Source organism: Homarus americanus, unplaced genomic scaffold (genome assembly GCF_018991925.1).
Source record: "Homarus americanus isolate GMGI-L3 unplaced genomic scaffold, GMGI_Hamer_2.0 scaffold26351, whole genome shotgun sequence".
Taxonomy (NCBI): Eukaryota; Metazoa; Arthropoda; class Malacostraca; order Decapoda; family Nephropidae; genus Homarus; species Homarus americanus.
Window position 1 is genome coordinate 639896 of NW_024724368.1, and position 20265 is coordinate 660160.

The following is a 20265-nucleotide window of genomic DNA, read 5'->3' on the forward strand; positions in this document are numbered from 1 at the left end:
ACTCCACTGGCTAACAAATACCTTGCAATATTATCTAAAATCAATTAACATTCAGGTTCCTAATTATTGTTGGGTAGACTGAAGTAAAAGATGTAATGAACTTACCCATAGATTCACCCTGCCGTGGAAATCTAACACGAGACCTCTAACAGACTCTAATTATTCAGTGGTCATAACGATTTATGGTAACGATATTTCGTAAATCCAAATACAGTATATCGTCATGACTAAGTTCAGTAAATTGATGGTAATGTTGTATGACTGTTTCCTTCATTGTGAAGTACCCATCGAAGTTGTGTAGGAGACTGGTGCTCCCCAAGACTACGTGTTCCCCGAGGTTGTGTTCCCTGAGGTTGTGGTCCCTGAGGCTGTGTGTTCCCTGAGGTTGTGTTCCCTGAGGCTGCGTGTTCCCCGAGGTTGTCTTCCCTGAGGTTGCGTGTTCCCTGAGGTTGAGTTCCCCGAGGTTGTGTTCCCTGAGGCTGCGTGTTCCCCGAGGTTGTGTTCCCTGAGGCTGCGTGTTCCCTGAGGTTGAGTTCCCCGAGGCTGCGTGTTCCCCGAGGTTGTGTTGTTCCTTGTGGCTGTGTGTTCCCCGAGGTTGTGTTCCCTGAGGTTGAGTTCCCCGAAGTTGTGTTCCCTGAGGCTGCGTGTTCCCCGAGGTTGTGTTCCCTGAGGCTGCGTGTTCCCTGAGGTTGAGTTCCCCGAAGTTGTGTTCCCTGAGGCTGCGTGTTCCCTGAGGTTGTGTTCCCTGGGATTGCGTGTTCCATGAGGTTGAATGTCTCACTTAGGTTGAATGTCTCACTTAGGTTGAATGTCTCACTTAGTTTGTGCTTTCCTGGACCGAGAGTGAAACACGACCTTACCTTTAAAGGACTACTTGGCATTTGTAGTCTTGGTGATGAAGGGCGAGACCTGTGACTGCCATAACACCAACACCACAACCATCACTATCGCCGCTGCCAGCATACAAACCACCAACACAATCACCACCGATATGACAATTACTAAAGCCGCTGCCACCACCACCACAACATACAGCAAGCAAATCCATCACCACCAACAACACCACTACTACCAATACCACTACCACCAAAACCACCACCACCACAGCCGACACTATCACCACTGTCACCATATACTTAACAGCCGATACAGTCACCGCAATCTTTTATCACTACAACCATCACCTTTACAACCAAAACCATTAGAACCGTCACCACAACCACCACTGCCATCATAACCACATCCACCGTAACCACTACTACCAACACAAACACCAGCACAGACTTATCATCCGCCTCTTCCTGCTGTGGTCTGACTCTCAACTCTGACCTATCACCTCTCGCTTGCCGTCTCTTATCGCCCTTCACCGACGTCTGCGTAGGATTCTTATCCTGTCCAACGAGAGAGAGAGAGAGAGAGAGAGAGAGAGAGAGAACAAATTATGATGCACTAGCATAAGAACATAAGAGTGAAGGAAACTACAGTAGGCCTATTGGCTCATATTAGACAATCTTTTTTACACCCAGCTATTATAATGTAATTCATCAGCCCAAACTATATTTGAAACTTTGAGTTAGTTTGTGAAGTGAAAAAGAATTTAAAAAATACCCCGAAAGTTTTTGGTGATTTTCTGCTGGCATGTTAAGGATGGTAACGGTCACCTGTGTTGTTCAAAGGACGCTGATTAGGTTTAGCCGAGGCCTTCACTGCCTTTTGGAGACCAGCGAGTATACCACGGAGAAGCTCCGTATGTCTAACCAGGTTCTCCCTCTCTTTATTAGTCCGAAAGAGTGTGGCCCTTCTGAGAAGTTACACAAAATAAGTCTGTCTTGTAGGCGTCGTTAACATTATTACTAAATATGAGTCACCATTATCCCTTGTATTCACTGTGAAGTAAATTTAAATTTTAATGTAAATTGAGTTGATACGAAAGAAATTGTGAAGAAACATAACTAATGAGAAATACTTAATTTTTAAATTGAATTATCTTCATATGAATTATATATTGATATTTTCTTATAGTTCTATCCTGGTAGAGAGATAAGCACCATCTGGTGGCAACTTTAAGTTATTATCTTTCTTAGTAACCTACAAGGTCTTACAGTGGGAATACTAGTAGTGCCACACTAAACTATTCCAAGCAATTATTACCCCCACAAACTAACAAACAATTAAAAAGCAACAAAGGGCAACACACGTGATGCCAAGAGTTTATCATAGTCTACTGAGATGTACATAACGTCTCTCTCTCTCTCTCTCATGGCTGATTATCCTCCAACACTCTCTTCCTCCCTCCTATCCACCCCCTTTTCTTCCACTCACTCTTCTTTCCATCCCCTTTGGCTCGATTGTCCTCCCTCTCTCCCATTCACTTTCTTTTACCTCCACCCCCTCACCCTTCCTTCCATTGCTCTCTCTCTCTCTCTCTCTCTCTCTCTCTCTCTCTCTCTTCCCTCCTCCTATTCGCTCCACGTCCTTTCCCTTTCCTCCTCTTGGCCCAGCATTATTTTTTCTCCCAGCAGACATTGGCTAGTTTGTTGTGCACCTTCATATTCATTCTGTGAGCAGTAGCGCATAAAGGATTACAGAGTAGATGTGACAAAGAGCGCTTATACAGACCAGAGTAGTCAAAATATTGGAGCATTGAATGTTGCAAAGTATTTACAGTACATTGTTTGTCTAGTTCACTACATAGAAGTTGAGTTTTATATATATATATATATATATATATATATATATATATATATATATATATATATATATATATATATATATATATATATATATATATCAACAAATAGTGGTACTTTACACCGCCGTCTCGCAAAGCCATCATTAACGAAAAAAAAATCACTCAGGTCTCTATTGTGTCCAAATTTTCCCTTCGTAGCTCATAAAGTAACTTAGATATCACCCGAATAAGCAAGCAATGAAAAGCACAAATAAGCAAATAATCGGAGAGGAAGAAATACTGGGTATATATACTTTTTTGGATATTGTGTTCTCGGGGAACAGGTTGTGCACTTTACCTGAGGATGTGAGAATGAACTGGGTAGGGAGACGTAGAATATGGCCTTGGGTAGCGTTGTGTGCCACAGTGTGTCTAGAGGTAGTGTAGCGTAACAAAGTGTAGTAGTAATGTGTAGTGCAGTGTGTCAAGATGTACCCAAGCGATGGTGTCGTGTAGTGTGTTGTGTAATGCCTTGAAAGATACCTGGGAGGAGAATAGTGGAGTGTGGTGTGGCAGGGTGTACCGTGGAGGAGGTTAGTGTAGTGTGGTGTACCAAGTAGATGTTTAGTGCAGTGTGGTTGAAGCAGGGTGAACCGTGGAGCAGGTTAGTGTAGTGTGGTGTAGCGGGGTGTACCTGCGAACAGTTCAGTGTAGTGTGATGTAGCAGGGTGTACCAAAGAGCAGTTTAATGTAGTGTTGTGTTACAGGGTGTACCTACGAACAATTTAGTGTGGTGTGGTGTTGTTTGGTGTGATGTGGTGTGGTGTGATATGGTGTACCATGCCGCATTTTAGTGTGGTGTTGTGTTACAGGGTGCACTTATGAACAGTTCAGTGCAGCAAGGTGTACCTGCGGTTAGTGTAGTAGAGTGTTGAAGAGTATGCCAAGGATAGGTGTAGTGTAGTTTAGTGTACAGCGTGTGAGGAGAAACAAGACAGTCACGGCAACAGGAGTTGACGTCTCTTAAGTGCTGGTAGGAGACTCTCCCATCCCCTTCTTACTTCTCCTCAGCTACCTCTCCTCCCATCCACCTTCGCCTAAAAAACCCTCATCCCCCTTCACTGTTCCCCCACCTTAACTACCCCTCCTCCCCCCAACTTCCCCAAAATACCTCTTATCCCTCTTCATCCATTCCCCACCTCAACTACCTCTCTTCCCCTCAATCTTTCAACTTCCCTTTCCCCCTTCTCCCGCAACCTACCCTCTCTTTCCCCAACCCTTCTCCCCTCATTCCATCTATCTCTCCTCCCCGATATCCTTCTAGCCTTTCTCCCACTCCTCTATAACGTTTCCCACATTTTCCCAGCCTCTCCTTCCTCTCCCCCTCACTTTCACCTTAACCTTTCCTCGCCCTCCCTCGTTCTCTCCAAATAATCCCTCTAACTTTCCCCACTCTCCTAAAATCTCTCCTTTTCCCTCCCAGTTCTCTACATTTTCCCTCCAATCTCCTGCATATTTTTCCCCGACACCTCCATCCCACTGCAGCTAAGTCTATTCACCAGTGCCAATCATTCCTTCTCTCCCACTGCCTCCCCTGCCTCCTACCTTCTCTCTCTTCATTCCCCTCTATCTCTCTCCCCCTCCCCCTCCCTCTCTCCCCCTCCCCGCATGTTCGCTTCCCCCTCCACTACTACTTGTTCTCCCTCTTCCCCATTGCCTATCCTTCCTGCTTCCCGCCACCCTGGTGGACAGTTCCTTTCGATATCACAACACCCACGGACCCGCCTAAACGACTGACCACACAATCATTATCTCCAACACATTGCCAAAGTGAGAGTTCTTGACCACATACATAACCTGCAGATTGAAAAAGACATCACACAGACCATCTCCACTGACGACTATCTTATCAATGTCTGTGGGAGGGCTGGAAGTGCTGTCATTGTGACTCAGACTAACGGTAATGTAATAGAGATAGGAGGTAGGATTTTGTTGAAATTTGTTGAAGACACTGCCATTGACTCATCACTGACTCCTTATCCTCACTTCTTGCTCTTGATACCCTAAATTCAGTTTGTTACCCGCTTGTCTCTGGAGCCAGACACAAGCCTATATGTCTTGTTGACGAGGGTATCAGGATCAAGCAGCTGTGGATCCCCTTTCACACAGGCTTTAGTGAATATGATAGAGTTGATGCCTTAGCTAAACTCGCGTCCAACAATGACAATGTTCAGTGCCATGATTCGAACCAGACACCGGGAAATGCCATTGGCGGAAAATAATCATATGTAAAATAATAATCAGAAAATTTAACATAACATTAATGAACATTAAAATTAAACTTTAATTTGTTTGTCATCACCGGAGTTATATCACTATGGCCACCTTCAATGGTTGGCTAGAATGAAACTTTAAAACAAATTTCGAATTCTGCATGAATGGAACTGACTCAAATATATTTTACAAGTAATTTAGGTGTGAAGGTCATTACACCTGTCTTATATTTCGACGGTATAACTAATCTAGCAGACACACAGGCAAATGACTCGTGCAGGCCGCTGTAGGGCAGACCCGTAGGTTGTATTCACAGTATCATTACTCGATAATACTTTACAACTATCACCTCTGGGGATCTTGTTTACGTTAAACGTGTTGCTTGAATGTAATTGTATCTAACGGACTTGGTATTGAGGCTGAGAATAAACTACTTTTTATTTCCTTATGAAACAACAAGTACATATCAAAATTTACCTGTTCTCCGTGATTCGTTTTCCGATAATATCAAAGCTACTTTCCTGAGGCTTTTACCACCCCGAAGCGACCAGCCTACAGACTACATATCGTGACCTCAGTAAATCAAAAACATTTTTTACTCAGCTCAAACACCTGAACACTCCGTTAAACTACAGGTACATTCAAGTCACATTCTAAAAATAATCGACAAAAACGGAGTTCAAAGTGCCCCTGTAGTAAGGTATAATCATTACTTTACAACACACAACGGTTTTTAAGACCAAACTAATAATTAGCTGGATACAATGTGATGAGGAAGAACTCGCTCTGTTGAACGAGCCGTGGTTACACCTCAGCCACCGTAGCGACCTTCATCCCTTCAGTTAAATATATCAACTTTCTATAAACAAACTCACTCGTTAACCATAGGTATAGCGGTCGATAAAAGCTCACAGACTCTTAATGCTCACCAGAAGTTCAATATAAGTTCACAGCAAGTTTACGATAGTAATTCAACGAAAAATTCCATAATTACAGCCCGTTTCATCGTCCTTAGATAATCATAATTTTTTCTAATGTAAAATTGTGATTATTATCCATTGATAATCTTCATTTCATGTCCATAAACCTAATAGGCAGGGACGGTTTTTCTTTATACACATGAGTAAAACCCCCAACAAAACCAGACCTAAACCTACTGTGTGTGTTGGTATACGTTCTCGAGTTGTTGGTTAGGTTTAATGTTAGATTTTCTGAATTTTTCTGAATGTAAAGTGTACTGATATGATATTGTATCAGATGTTGTTGTTAGGGGTAGCGGCGAGTCAGACGTATTAACCCATAACCATTTTAATAGCTCTGTGTGCCAATTGTAATACATGGCATAACACTAATCATACTTAAACTAACCAAAGTTTTAATCATACCTAAATTTAAATTCCTGGCGGAGGGTAAAGCCAATTCCTGGTGTAGTTACAGTAACTGTGGTGAATCCTCTTGTAGTTCCCACGTGGAAAATTCACTAAGGTACCTTGTCGTACTTTTAATGTTCACTAGAAAAGGGATTCCACACTTGAATTTTTCCTTAACCTTCAATTAGGTTCACTACCTCCGTTAACACTATTTATTTCCATTAATCCAATCAAGTTATCGGTCCATAACACTTCACTTGGCATCAGTGACAAATATCCTCTAATGTCTAATCTCATCGAGTCACATCAGGTCAATTCACCTTTTAACCAATATTTCCCATATATTAACACAACACTTCACGTTACGGGTCCTCCAGCATTTCACAACACCGAACACTTCCACTTATATCAGTATATAGCACTGAAAAAGTATCAAGTTTTTAAGGAAATGTCAAAAATGAAGGAATAATGCAGTCCACCTTGACACGTAAGGGACGAACAGCAAGTAATGTGGCTTCAGTCGTCGAGCTGCCCATACATGTTGCCATATCGCCGAAATTTATTTATTTTTAATTCTCTATCGTATAAATCGTTGTTGATGTTAGAATAATGACGTATGATATAAATTATATTCTAATTTATCTTATTACTCTAAAATAAAACCTTGGTGAGCTTTATTGGAAGTAATAAAGAAACAAACGAGCGAACTATCACACAGCGTTGGATCGACTCTTTACGGTACTTTAACAACAATTCAATAATTATCTTATCACTCATATTACCATTACTATGGGAGATTTAAATTACTTTGAAGCAGATTTTAACGAAGACGAAAAAAAAATCAATAAATAAAAAACGAAAATGATCATAAACGCGTGGAGGGAGGAGACAGTCCACACACCACCTCCTGCACCTTCATTTATCATCATCTTAATAAATACGTATAAGGAGATCACACACACACACACACACACACACACTAATGACTGTTGATAAGCAGTTTTATTTTGACTTGTTTTTTGAGGACACATTTTTTCTGTAATTATCACACCTTTACAAGTGTATTCGATGCTAATTAATTAAACGGTGACGGCGTTATGGCTATAGATCACCGGCGTCAAGAATTACAATAACTGCATAAAAAGGGAAGCACGCCACTGCCATCCTGCGTTCTAATTAGCGGATTTTACATGACGTCATCTTGTACTGATGTTAATTGCGTGTTTTTTATTACTATTAACTAGTAATAATGTTAAGGGTTCATGTCAGGAGTTCAGTGTTGGTAACGAGACAGTTTTTGTGACGTTCATATTGTGTGTAAGGGTAGAGTAACTCACACACTCTATACACGTCTTCACACACACAGAGCAGGGGTGAAATACTCAGCTGGTAGGGCACTGGCTGACGAAGGTATACACATAACCCACCGCCAAAGGCATAGGAACATAAGGAGTCTGCAATAGGCCGGTTGGCCTGTGCATGGCAGCTCATGTCGAGAGTTACTACCACTCTCTATCATCCATTAATCTATATAGCCTCCCTATATAGCCTATCCACACTTCGCATGCGGTACCTAATCAAAATACTCTGTAACATTCATTGCCATAATATCAAAATCACTGGGGTCCGATGAACACCCTTTGTGGCCTCTACTCTGTTCTCTTTTTTTGCGCTACCGCTCACAGGATGTGTATGTGGTGCACCAAAAACTAGCTGCTGTCCGAGGCCAAAAAAAAAAAAAGATAAAAAATAAAAAAAAATCCTACCTTTCCTTCCCTTGCCTCCCACAACCTTTTTCTCCCCTGGAGGTATAGGACCATCACAATGGGCACTACTTAGTCAAAACTAATAACTTGAAATGAGGTGAGGCCACTTCATTCTAGGTCACAACAGTTAGATGAAGAAACTACTAACAGATACGGCTGCTGGAATAAATTTTCGTGGAAGGAGACTTGAGAACTCATGGGCCAATCTTCAACGCCACCGTACTTTAAGTGCTTGAACTCCAAGATAAAACCAGCAGGTTCAGGTCCACCCTTGAACCTCTTCATAACATGTTCCTGTCTGCGGGGGTGAGAGTAGGCGGGTTGAGCGACAGTCCGAATAGATAGTGAATTGACAAGGGAAGACAATAATTAGGCGAACAGGACGAGAGGTGTCAGTAACGGGGCGAAGGGTGGCAGTAACAGGATGAGTGGTGGCAGTAACGGGGCGAATGGTGGCAGTAACGGGTCGAAGAGTGGCAGTAACAGGACGAGTGGTAGCAGTAACGGGGTGAAGAGTGGCAGTAACAGGACGAGTGGTAGCAGTAACGGGGTGAAGAGTGGCAGTAACGGGGCGAAGGGAACCATTTACACGTCCTGGAAATTTGGGATGCGGAGACGGGGAGGAGCCGGAGCTTAATCCAATAAGATGGATGACATCACCGCGACACAACTGTACACGTTATTATATTGAAAACCACAACAGCCAATAGCAGAAGATACGTAGCAGATATACAAGTAAACATAAAAATAACATATAATGATATTGGGGAGTAAGTCGCAGGGAAAAAATCAGTTCAGCTATGGCAAAAAAAAAGAAAAAGAAAAATGAAACATGGAGTGAAAATACAAGTTATCTACCATCCACTATGGAGTTTTGTTTGCAGAGTTCTGAGGTCGTATAGCCTGTGTTGCAGGTGTGTTATCGTATCAAATGGTAATTCTCAGACGAGGAACTGTGGCAGATGGAGGCGATGGTGGCGAGGATGGTGAAGCCGCTTTGCCCCAAATTGATGTTGATCAGTGAGAGCTGAAAACGCTAGTAGTGTATTGAGTTTCTCTTGATTGATTGAGTAAGAAGGGCAGAGAATAATTTTGTATGTTCTGCACTTTCTCTCAAGAAGTCTTTGTAAGTAATAAAACTTGGCCGGATTCAGCGTTAGTGAGTTAGGAAATATGAGGGTTATGAAGGTGTCTTTCAGATCAGAAATGGTCCTCGGAAGCTTATAGTTTGGCAACGGTCTGAACTGATGTCCCTGAGCCTATCAAACTTAATCTCAGAGTTTCTGACGGTGCATCGTCCACTCAGGCTGAACTGATAGCCATCCTTGCTGCCCTTCTCGCTGAGGAAGAAGCAGATGGTTTCTGCCCCTTGCTTGTCTGCTGCAATTCCAGGTCTGCTCTCGACGGGATCGCATTTGGATCAGGGGAAAATAAGGACCTCATCCTCCGAATACGAGGGTTAACATCCACACTTCAGGATGCAGGCCGTCCTGTGACATTCCTATGGATACCCAGTCATGTCGGTATCTTGGGGAATGAGGCAGCAGATGGCCTTGCCAAGACTGGCTGTAACACGGCAACACCTGACTACGTTGTTCCTCGAACACTTTTACAGCTTAGGACCCAAATTCGCCGCAAACAGAGAGAAGCTCGGGAAGCAGCCATCCCCCTGGGCTCCCCGCCCACCTGGTACGATGTCCTCCGTAAACTTCCTGACCTCTCGTATGTCTATGGGAAAGGGTCGCGGAAAAGGAACGTGATTGCTGCCCGTATCATCATTGGGTATGACTTTGCTTGGGAGATTGGTATCCCCGCATCCCCTGAGCAACGCTCTTGCGCATCGTGCAGAAGAACTGACAGCCGCACCCTTATTCACTACCCCCTAAGATGTCCCCACACACAACGCTTCCGTGACGCCTGCTGGACCACCACTCCACGACACCCTGGCGGAGACACGATGATCCTCCCCATACTGGCCAGATACTATGTAAATAATATTGATAATGTGTTAAAGGAATATCCTTCCTTCCTTCCTTCCTTAGGCTTTAGTAAGCCCCTTTATAATATTTATACTGTATATACTTGTGACACTTGCCAGATGCTTCTGATGTTATTGTACAGGGGTACCTAGTGACAGCACTAGGATCCCGCTTCCTCTGTCAAGGAATAAACTATTGAAATTGAAAATTGAACGGTCGGAAAGAAAATCTATGAAGCGATACTTATGTTGTGGATGACTAAGTTAATGCCTTATGGAAGTTTACGAAGGTGAGAACCACTTAATGAATAATTTGAGGTCACCAGGCAGTTAAACAGTCTCAGGGTTAACGGGTCAACTACTATCAATGACACACTAAAGAAACTCTGCATGGAGTTCACCCTGTAACTAGCCAAACCCACATTTTTTCTTAGACTAGCAAAACGACCCTCTGATTGAAAGGCTTCATATAATTCTCCTGTATCTAATTAAACAATTCCGCGACCATTCAACGAGTTACAATCAGATGTTATCAAACCAATTCCCAGCTTATTATGAGAGGAAATTGTAATTTTCTGGGCTTATGAGAACATTACAGATGTCAAAGAACCTCGTTAGATCGACAATTGACTCTAAAGGTCCCCTTTATTGCTCACTGTTGCCCAAGAAGCAGACCTGGCAGGACAAAGTCCTTCATGTTGATATCCTTGGCGCCAACACTCCCAGCATAGAGGCATTTCTGGCGAAGTGACAAATGCAATGGACGGGACACATCAACCCCATGCCAGAGCACCGACTTCCCCGCCAGATCCTCTATAGACACGCCACTACCCTGGAGGATAATGTAAAAGAGCAAAGAGCAGCTTAGAATGGCGCTCAAATGAATGTAAAATCCCTCCAAATGATCTAGAGACCATTCTATGTGACCGAATTCTTCGGCACTCCATTTGCACCCAAGGCATCAAACATCTTGAGAACGAGCGCAACAGCGCCAGACGCACGCCCCCCACCCAGTCCGGAGCAGTTTCTGGGGCGCTTGAATCACTCCAGCAGTATTTTATTCGCGGTTGAAAGAGGACTGACTGACTTGTAACAACAAACCCAGGATTGAAGATTAGTAAGGATTGCTTGGCTAGTTTCCTGCTGTAAGATTCGCCCTGCGGCCCTGCCCTCATCTGTCATTCTGTACACCCCAATAAATTGCAAACGGTTTCCAAAAACCATGTGAAATTTGCCTGGTACAACAACAGCATGGGTGAATGCGGCACCGTGTCAGAAACTGGACTAGAATGAGTTCATTCCCAAGGTACAGATCTATGTACGGGATAAAAAACTTGTCTTAGGTCATTCTACTCCGTGACAACACCTATGACCAACATAACCAACTGAAAGACCTATACGAAGACTTGTGATCCGGTCTGCCAACTTCACGTCCGTTCTTCGGGATATCGTCTCTCAATTTAAGCAGCTCAACACTGAGCAGGGGCTAAGGGAAATGGCGTTCGGCACAAGCCCAAGAAATAGACTTATAGAAGGGTGGCAACATTCGCTGATCTATCATACACATTAACATAACCCTAGGTAGCTATATTGTCATCATCCTTGCATAAAGTGTTTAGGATTCAACCAGATATGGTGGTTGACAGTGTAGGTTTCAAGAGAAGTGATGAAGGTCATTCATCTAGATACCTGAAACAACTCCAGGAATGGGGAAAATCGTCGTGGACGAGAATTAAGGAGGTTTGACCCTAACCCTCTACGTGCTACCTTATCCTTGTACCACCACAGTGATCCTGGGGATTATTACATGGAATTTTACACAAGTAGTGTGCTGCAGTACATCAAGATGCCACTCACCATTAAGATACTGATGTCAGGGAGCAGGAGGAAACTAGTAGGGAATTGCGTTATGTACTTTTTGTAGCCTGTTAATTACACCGATATTACAGTTACGACTCCCTTACCATGTACAGTCTCGTTCAAGATTCTTCGAAAACTGCTGGAGACAGCTGGCAACTCGAGGCCGTTTGTTTACTATAGTACGTAGTAAAAATTATGAATGAATGTAAAAGGTTATCGGTGATTGGTTATTTATTCCCTAATTGCTTAAGTAATGGTTGGGCTTTGTTGTTTCGTATTATATTATACTACGTACTATAGTAAACAAACGGCCTTAAGTTGCCAGCTGTCTCCAACAGTGTTCGAAGAATCTTGAACGAGACTGTACATGACAATGTTTATGTGTGTGTGTGTGTGTGTGTGTGTGTGTGTGTGTGTGGAAGGGAGATTTGAAGACAAAAGGAACCTAACTTGTTTTCTTCCATATGGTTAATAACAAATTCGAACCTTCCGAACATTACCTGTTACCTTAAATTAAATAACACCATCATTTTTAATTGAACTACCAGTATAAGAAGTGTAAACCTCCTACAATGGGACTCTCAAAGCAACATCTTCTAAGTCACACGATAAATATTCTTGTTTCTATCCCCAGCCAACCACACAATACCCTTGGGAGACGCGAGACACCCAGCCGACAGTGGAGGCGGATAGCGGTGGCGGTGACGGTGATGGTGATGGTGGTGGTGACGGTGATGGTGGTGGTCGAGTTGGTGGTGGTGATAATGGTGGTGGTGGTGGTGGTGATGGTAGTGAGGGTGGAGGTGCTGGTGATGGTAGTAATGGTGATGATGGTGCTAGGGTGGTGACAGTAGTGGTGGTAGTGAGCCGGTGGTGGTGACGGTGGTGACGGTAGTGGTGGTAGTGATGGTGAGGGTAGTGGTGGGTTGGTGGTGACGGTGACAGTGATGGTGGTGGTGGGGGTGATAACGGTGGTAGTGGTGGTGGTGATGGTGGTAGCGGTGGTGAAAGTGGTGGTGTTGTGGGTGATGACGGTGTTATTGGTGGTGGTGGGGATGATGACAGTGGCTGTGGTGGTAAGTGATGGTTGTGGTGGGGGTGATGACGATGGTGGTAGTAGTGGTGATGACGGTGGTGGTGGTGACGGTATTGGTGGTAGTGATGGTGAGGGTAGTGGTGGGGTGGTGGTGACGGTGACAGTGCTGGCGGTGGTGGGGGTGATAACGGTGGTAGTGGTGGTGGTGATGGTGGTAGCGGTGGTGAAAGTGGTGGTGTTGTGGGTGATGACGGTGTTATTGGTGGTGGTGGTGGGGATGATGACAGTGGCTGTGGTGGTGAGTGATGGTTGTGGTGGGGGTGGTGACGGTGGTGGTAGTGGTGGTGATGACGGTGGTGGTGGTGACGGTAGTGATGTTGGTGGTGGTGACGGTGGTGGTAGTGATGATAAGATACAACACCTGAGATATACGTGAAGATGCAAACATTTAAGTGTTGATTTCATGTTCTTTACTCCTCTGTAAATTACGTTCAATTCTTATTTTTGTTTTTAATCCATCCTAAATTATCTCTCTTCTCTTGCTCATTTAATATGTTGTAATTTGTATGTCTCCCCATCTACATAACTATTAATGAACCGTAATTTATCTCAGTTTTTATTCTTATTTTCTTTAATTAACATCAATTTATGTCTTTGTTATCATTCTGCATATTCTCTAACCAGATGTATACTGTATATAATTTCAAACTATTATTTTTTTTCAGTTATATTCTGCTTATTTTAGAGTAAATGTTTATCATGGTTATGACAATCCTTTCTCTTTCTCGCCACATGGAACACTTTACAAGGCATCAAGCGGTCTGATAAAATGCCGAGCCGCGACATGCTCAAACAATGTTGGGGGTGACGCCGGTGAGGAAAAGATATTGACATTTTACTCCGCCTGCAGTTTCGCGTGAAACAAACAGCAGTGGGAACGCTTGACTGTTAACAAGTAGCTGAATAAAATCGCCTGTCGTTAGCCATAATAAAATATAAAAATGTGACGCTACTTCTTAAGGGGTACGACGAGTCATACAAGGAACGCTGAAGCATATAAGTTATTTCATTGTGTTTCATAGTGTCATATAATAAGCTGTACTGTACTTGTTTCATTAACATGGAAAATACTTCAAAATAAGGTATACAATAGGGGACAGGGAATTACACACACACATACACACACACACACACACACACACACACACACACACACAAAGAAACGTACCACAAGAAACTTTTTTCTTAAACAAACATTCCCACCTTTTAAGACTCTTTCGCTAGGCCACGGTAGGACGCCACCCTCTGGGAGGCTCCACATTGTCTCACTGTAGTGCATTAAGGTGTCTGCTTTGATCCTGACTTTGTACTCGTCAGAAGGCATGTTTTCCAGGGCATTTTTAAATGACTGTACATACGTGTTGCGCTCATGCAGCATTTCTTGGATAGATAGGACAATGTCATGTCTGACACCTTGAATGTTGCCACACCTGATAGTAGTCTGGTTTTCATGATCTCCCATGAAGTAGATTTGGAGGAACTTTGCCTGCTCATCTTCCAGTGGTAAGAGGGATCCTGCTTTGTGATAGACTTGACCCTGGACTTTGAATGTGGGCATGTATAAGTGCTCACGAACTACTCTGGTAGCTCCAAAGGATGTCAACTGGAAGCATGAATTGTACTTTCGTATATTTTCCAAGAAGTGTTTTGACTCTGGTGTTGTTCCCAGCATGAGAGTCTTCAATGGTTGTGGTGGTTTTTCCAAATTTGGCACTCGTACTTTCCCATGAGAGCAGCACAGTCCAGCAGATTCTCCTTTGTATTTCTTTGCACCGCAGTATTCACATTTCTTATCCATGTTGCCAATGACAACAGAGGGATACTTTTCACCTAAGCGGCACGGGTGGTCCCCATTAGAGGTTCACGGCGCCATAAGCTCGTTGAACAGGCTTTGTGTGAAATATAACAGAGTCTAGGACTGCTTTTAGTGTTCTGTAGCCCACAGGTAGCGTTCCCCAGTCACAATTATAAGATCGTGGGTTCGAATCCTAGCGGGGTGAGGTGTTGATTATATGTAGAAGTCCGCGTGCTTTATTGGGCTAATGAAATATATATGGATCCTCGTGTTTCGAAGCCGGATTTGGTAAAACGTTGCTCTGATCACCTAAGCGGAAAGGGTGGTCCCCATTAGAGGTGTACGGCACCATAAGCTCGTTGAACAGGCTTTGTGTGAAATATAACAGTCTAGGACTGCTTTTCAGTGTCCTGGTGGCCCAGAGGTAGCGTTCCCAGGTCGCAATAATAAGATCGTGGGTTCGAATCCTGGCGGGGTGAGGTGTTGATTATATGTAGAAGTCCGTGTGCTTTATTGGGCTAATGAAATATACGTATATATATATATATATATATATATATATATATATATGTATATATATAGTTTGTGTGTACTTGAATGGATATTTAAAAAAAAATGGTTATGATTCACAGTGACTACACATTAAAATACTTGTTAAACACCCAGAAAGCTTATGAGCACTGTCAACTGTACTGTTTCTGAACAACACTCGAACTAGTTTGGCAGCGTGCGGGGATGGAATAGTTCCCTAGTATCATCACCATACTGTTAGATGCTGAGGTGAATGTAGACTCGGGTCAAGGTTATTAACAAAACTTGCACAGCAAGGCTCTTTAAATGATTTTAGAGAAAAATACCAGTTGAGTATTCTGTTTATTCCAGACAGTGACAAGATGTGATACGTTTTGAAGAGGTAATTTTAACTTGGCACGTTAATTTAATTGTTAAATTTTGGTACTTGTTGCGTCATGTTATTTGCTGTGGCACCAATTATGCTACATTTCTGTTACTTGCTACGTCTTATTATGTGTTACTAACTGCGTTAGGTCTAATTTTCTTGGTCCGTCATGCCCTTATGAAACGATATGTCAAATGATTGTTATTTGTTTATTACATTACGTGGTTGTTACTTATTGTCTCATGTGTTTGTTATTTGCTACATCAAGTCTGTTTTACTTTATACATCACGGGTTTGTTACTTGTTACATCACGTGTTTGTTACTTGTTACATCACGTCTTTTTTACTTATTACATCAAGTGCTTATTACTTGTTAAATCGCATCGTTTAATAATTCGTTAGTTATTAGTTACTAAAGTCATGAATCCTAATACAAATGTTACATTAGATTATTTATCTTAGTGTACAAGTGAAAGTGATGTAAATACTAGCATGCGTATGATACAGGGCGTTAGAAAACTCCATGTGCACCTGTAATGATTAAATATATAGTTATTTACTTTGTTCAACTTACAGTAAATGCTAGAAATGGTCATAGTAAAATGTGGAAGTGGATATTATTCACAATATTAACTGTACGTAGAACAAGGTATATAACAATGTTGGTATAACAAAGATCAACAATAATGTTAATGCTTACAGGTGCACAGGGACATTTCTTACAGTCTGTATAATACTCTATGCAGGTTATGTAGCATTAGGGATAACCCTTTACACATATAGCACTAGGATTAATTATGCATTACTATGTGATAATATGGATTATAGTATAGGAATTCATATGGCATTGTTAATCCTATACGGGTTATATAACATTTCAGATCATGGTTTATGTGTCATATAATGTGGCGGTTAATAGTATACTGGTTATATAAAATTACAGGTATTGGTGTATGTTATATAAATCTGCGGATTTTTATAAACGGGGATGTGTAAGCGTTAAAGGTCCTTGTCTAACTCTTCTGCCGTGTTAAACATTTAGTTGTAAATGTTATGTGTTGCTGAAGACTTTGAGATCATTCCCGGCATCTGACACGCAGCTGCCACTAATGTTACACGTCTCCTAACAACAGGGAGAAGGACAACCATACCACACGCTGTTACGGGTTGCTGCTAAGAGAGGGCAAGAGGCTTCATCTGTTTCAAGTTTAGTACAGCAACACACCTCATCAGGAAAGTTATAAATGGATGATAATCGGAGTGTATTTTAGCGTTATAAATAGTTTCGCTAAGGAAGTTGAAAATATCAAATAACAAAATAACAATTTCGCGCATTTGGGGAGGAGGGTAAAACTAATATTGACATTAAAAATAAATTAATGCAAATGACTTCAACCAAAACACAATCTGATGAGAACCATATCTTGTAGCTACGACATGTAAAACCTGCTCTCTTGTGAGAACGAATAAAACAAGGTACTATTCACGAGACACATAGCTAACAACTCCACCCCTAGTACAACTTTTACAAGTTAGTCTTCTCAACGATGGCTAGTATTCCTGCAGATACATGTAGCACGATTTTTTTTTAAATATATTAAACGCACCGTAAAGTTGCGTGTGACTTACCGTAGAGGACGGCGGGGCGGGGCGGGGCGGGTGAGTGTTGTGAGGAGCGACGACTTGTTGCTTGTGGGCGGTGGCAGGCGAGTGGGGAAGTCGTGGCTCCTGTGAGCACCGCAGTGACACCGGCGCAAGTGAGTGCCACTACTCGTGACGTCTTCCACCAAAGGTCTTCCATGGTCCCCCCTTTCTCCCCCACCCTCACTTACCCAGAGCTACGAGTCGGTCACATCACTGTTGCGTCATCGATCTTGCTCTACAAAGGCCAATCATTGTGGGTGTATCCGGACAGGGGTCGCCGTAAACCAATAAGAACACCTTCCAGGACTGTGATGCAATGAGTTTAGCTCCGCCCACCAGTAGCACCCTCCAGTCAGTGGCAGTACCTTACGTGACGTCATGGGACTATAGAAGGTTGCAGCCAATAGGAGAGTGTGTAGATTTGAGAAAAGTTGGTCATTCATATAAGCTTCATGATATGGTATTACAGGACCCTGAAGATCAAGAAAAGTAAACAGACCAAACAGTCGTGGAAAACAAACCTCACTAAACTTTGTAAATTAACACAATACTGTACAGTACACACCGAGTCAAACACCCAATAATAACACAAAAAATACTAGGTACAGTAAACAAGACTTAATGATAAACGTGTTGATACTGTTCATTCGTCCTACCTGCCATAAATCATCGTTTCATGGACCTTGTGGGTCATACATTAGTAGCTTCGTGGGTCATACATTAGTAGTGTTGTGGGTCATACATTAGTAGTGTTGTGGGTCATACATTAGTAGCTTCGTGGGTCATACATTAGTAGCTTCGTGGGTCATACATTAGTAGTGTTGTGGGTCATACATTAGTAGTGTTGTGGGTCATACATTAGTAGTGTTGTGGGTCATACATTAGTAGTGCTGTGGGTCATACATTAGTAGTGTTGTGGGTCATACATTAGTAGTGTTGTGGGTCATACATTAGTAGTGTTGTGGGTCATACATTAGTAGTGTTGTGGGTCATACATTAGTAGTGTTGTGGGTCATACATTAGTAGTGTTGTGGGTCATACATTAGAAGCGTCTTGGGTCATACATTAGTAGTATTGTGGGTGGTAATAGGCCCTGTCTTATAGGCAGAAGTATTTATATAAATGGGTTAATTACATTAGACTTATATACTCTATCATCCTCTGTAACTTTCCACTAGCTATGAGGTAGCATGTTCAGAGCTCGTGTTAAGGTGCGCCCACGGGAAGTCCGTCACTATCCGACGTCCTACCTGGAAGGAAGACGGAACTATCCACGATGGCTCTCAATAACGTCTTCCTCTTGTCAAGGATATCAAACTACTGCCCTACATCAGGTGGCCACTCAATGCCTTAGCTCAGCATATTACCGTTCTCCCTCGATGGGTATTACAGGCACTTTTACTCAACCCCTCACCCCAACAGGACGTATTTTAGAAGAGCTATTTCACATAGCCTCCGTCCTTCATTTAACACTCATAGCTGCAGTGATTAAGTTACGGTAATGCTCCTTTTTAAAAAGTGTACACAAATCTTTTTTTAAGAAACACAGAAAAGGAACACATTGGATTTCACTATAGAAGATCCAATAAACTTTTATCTACATTTTCGTATGTCTAAAATATAAAGTAACGTTCTTCTCAAGTGACTGTTACAACTGGTGACAACCCAGGAAGGTTATTACATATATGACAGTTTCACAAGTAACTGTTATACACACTAACAGTCACCCCAACAGATACACAGTTAGTAAAGGTAGAGAATTGATTTGAAACAGTTGAATTGAATTGAAACAGTTTATTTAGCCAGAAAAACACAGACACAGAGTGGATAATAATAACAATATTAACATGGCTGAGCCAGTTGAGAACCTGAGCTCTCTTTTAGGCGCCTGATATATACTATACATTTATCTCAAGGAAGTATTATGTAACATTTAGTAACATCTGGAATAGTACAATAGCATGGTAGTAATAAGAACATCTCATAATGTTACCACGGTTATCACTTCAATATTTATTAATTTTATTTATTTTTTTTTAGTTTATTATTTATTTATTTATTTATATATACATAAATTACAGTGGAATTGAAAAACATAAATATAATGGGGGAGCAGTACAACATGGGGTGTACAGTATTAAGGTTGAATATGAGGACAGAGCTGTCAGGATTATGTCTAGTTGGCAAATACATTTATTGCAATGGTAATTTCTTACCTATTTACATGATAATTTCCGATAAAACGGTTTTGATGGTACAATAAAAGCAGGTACTGTAAATATAGTAGGTGTTACAAGAAATATTAATACTTAGACAATAGATATTTGTTAAGAGATGATTTAAAGGCAGGGAGCGTAGTCTTTGCTTAGATGGGTGGGGGTAAGTTGTTCCACACCTCCACACCATGATATTTTATGGAGGTCTGGGACTGAGAGGAGCGCATGGGGGGTTGGTCTTAGTAGCTCTGGGTGCCTTAAGTTGTATCTCTGATTATTCCGGAACTGGAAATAATTATTGTCAAGCAAGTGATTGATAGATCTGTAAACAAGAGGGCACAGCAGTAGGTGTTAATATCTTCGAATTTTAACATTTTCAATTTAATTTTTTTTTTAGTTAGTGTGATCTGTTTTTTTTTTCAAGTAGGTCATTGTCCGTACAACTCTCTTTGGACAGTAACCAGGGATTGTGTTTTTGAAGAGCCAGAGGCCCCCATAGTGTGTGACAGTGTATCAGGTGTTGGTAAACAAGATCATGATAGATTTCTTTCATTGCTGTGAGAGTGAGTGACTGTCGAGTGTGATACATGATACTGCACTGTTTATTGACTTTACTGTGAATTGTTTGTATGTGATTTTTCCAGTTATGTTTCTCATCAACAATAACTCCAAGGAATTTAGTATTTTGTTCGCGTTT

General features: G+C 42.0%; 1 protein-coding gene across 1 annotated transcript in view; it reads right to left on the reverse strand.

Annotated features, from left to right (window-relative positions):
* LOC121864112 (histidine decarboxylase-like) overlaps positions 1-17471 on the reverse strand; it is a 185393-nt gene extending 167922 nt beyond the window's left edge. Inside the window, exon 1 of the mRNA XM_042363026.1 lies at positions 17338-17471. The gene's annotated coding sequence lies outside the window, so the exon portion shown is untranslated. The remainder of the gene's footprint in view (positions 1-17337) is intronic.
* Positions 17472-20265: the final 2794 nt, after the last annotated feature.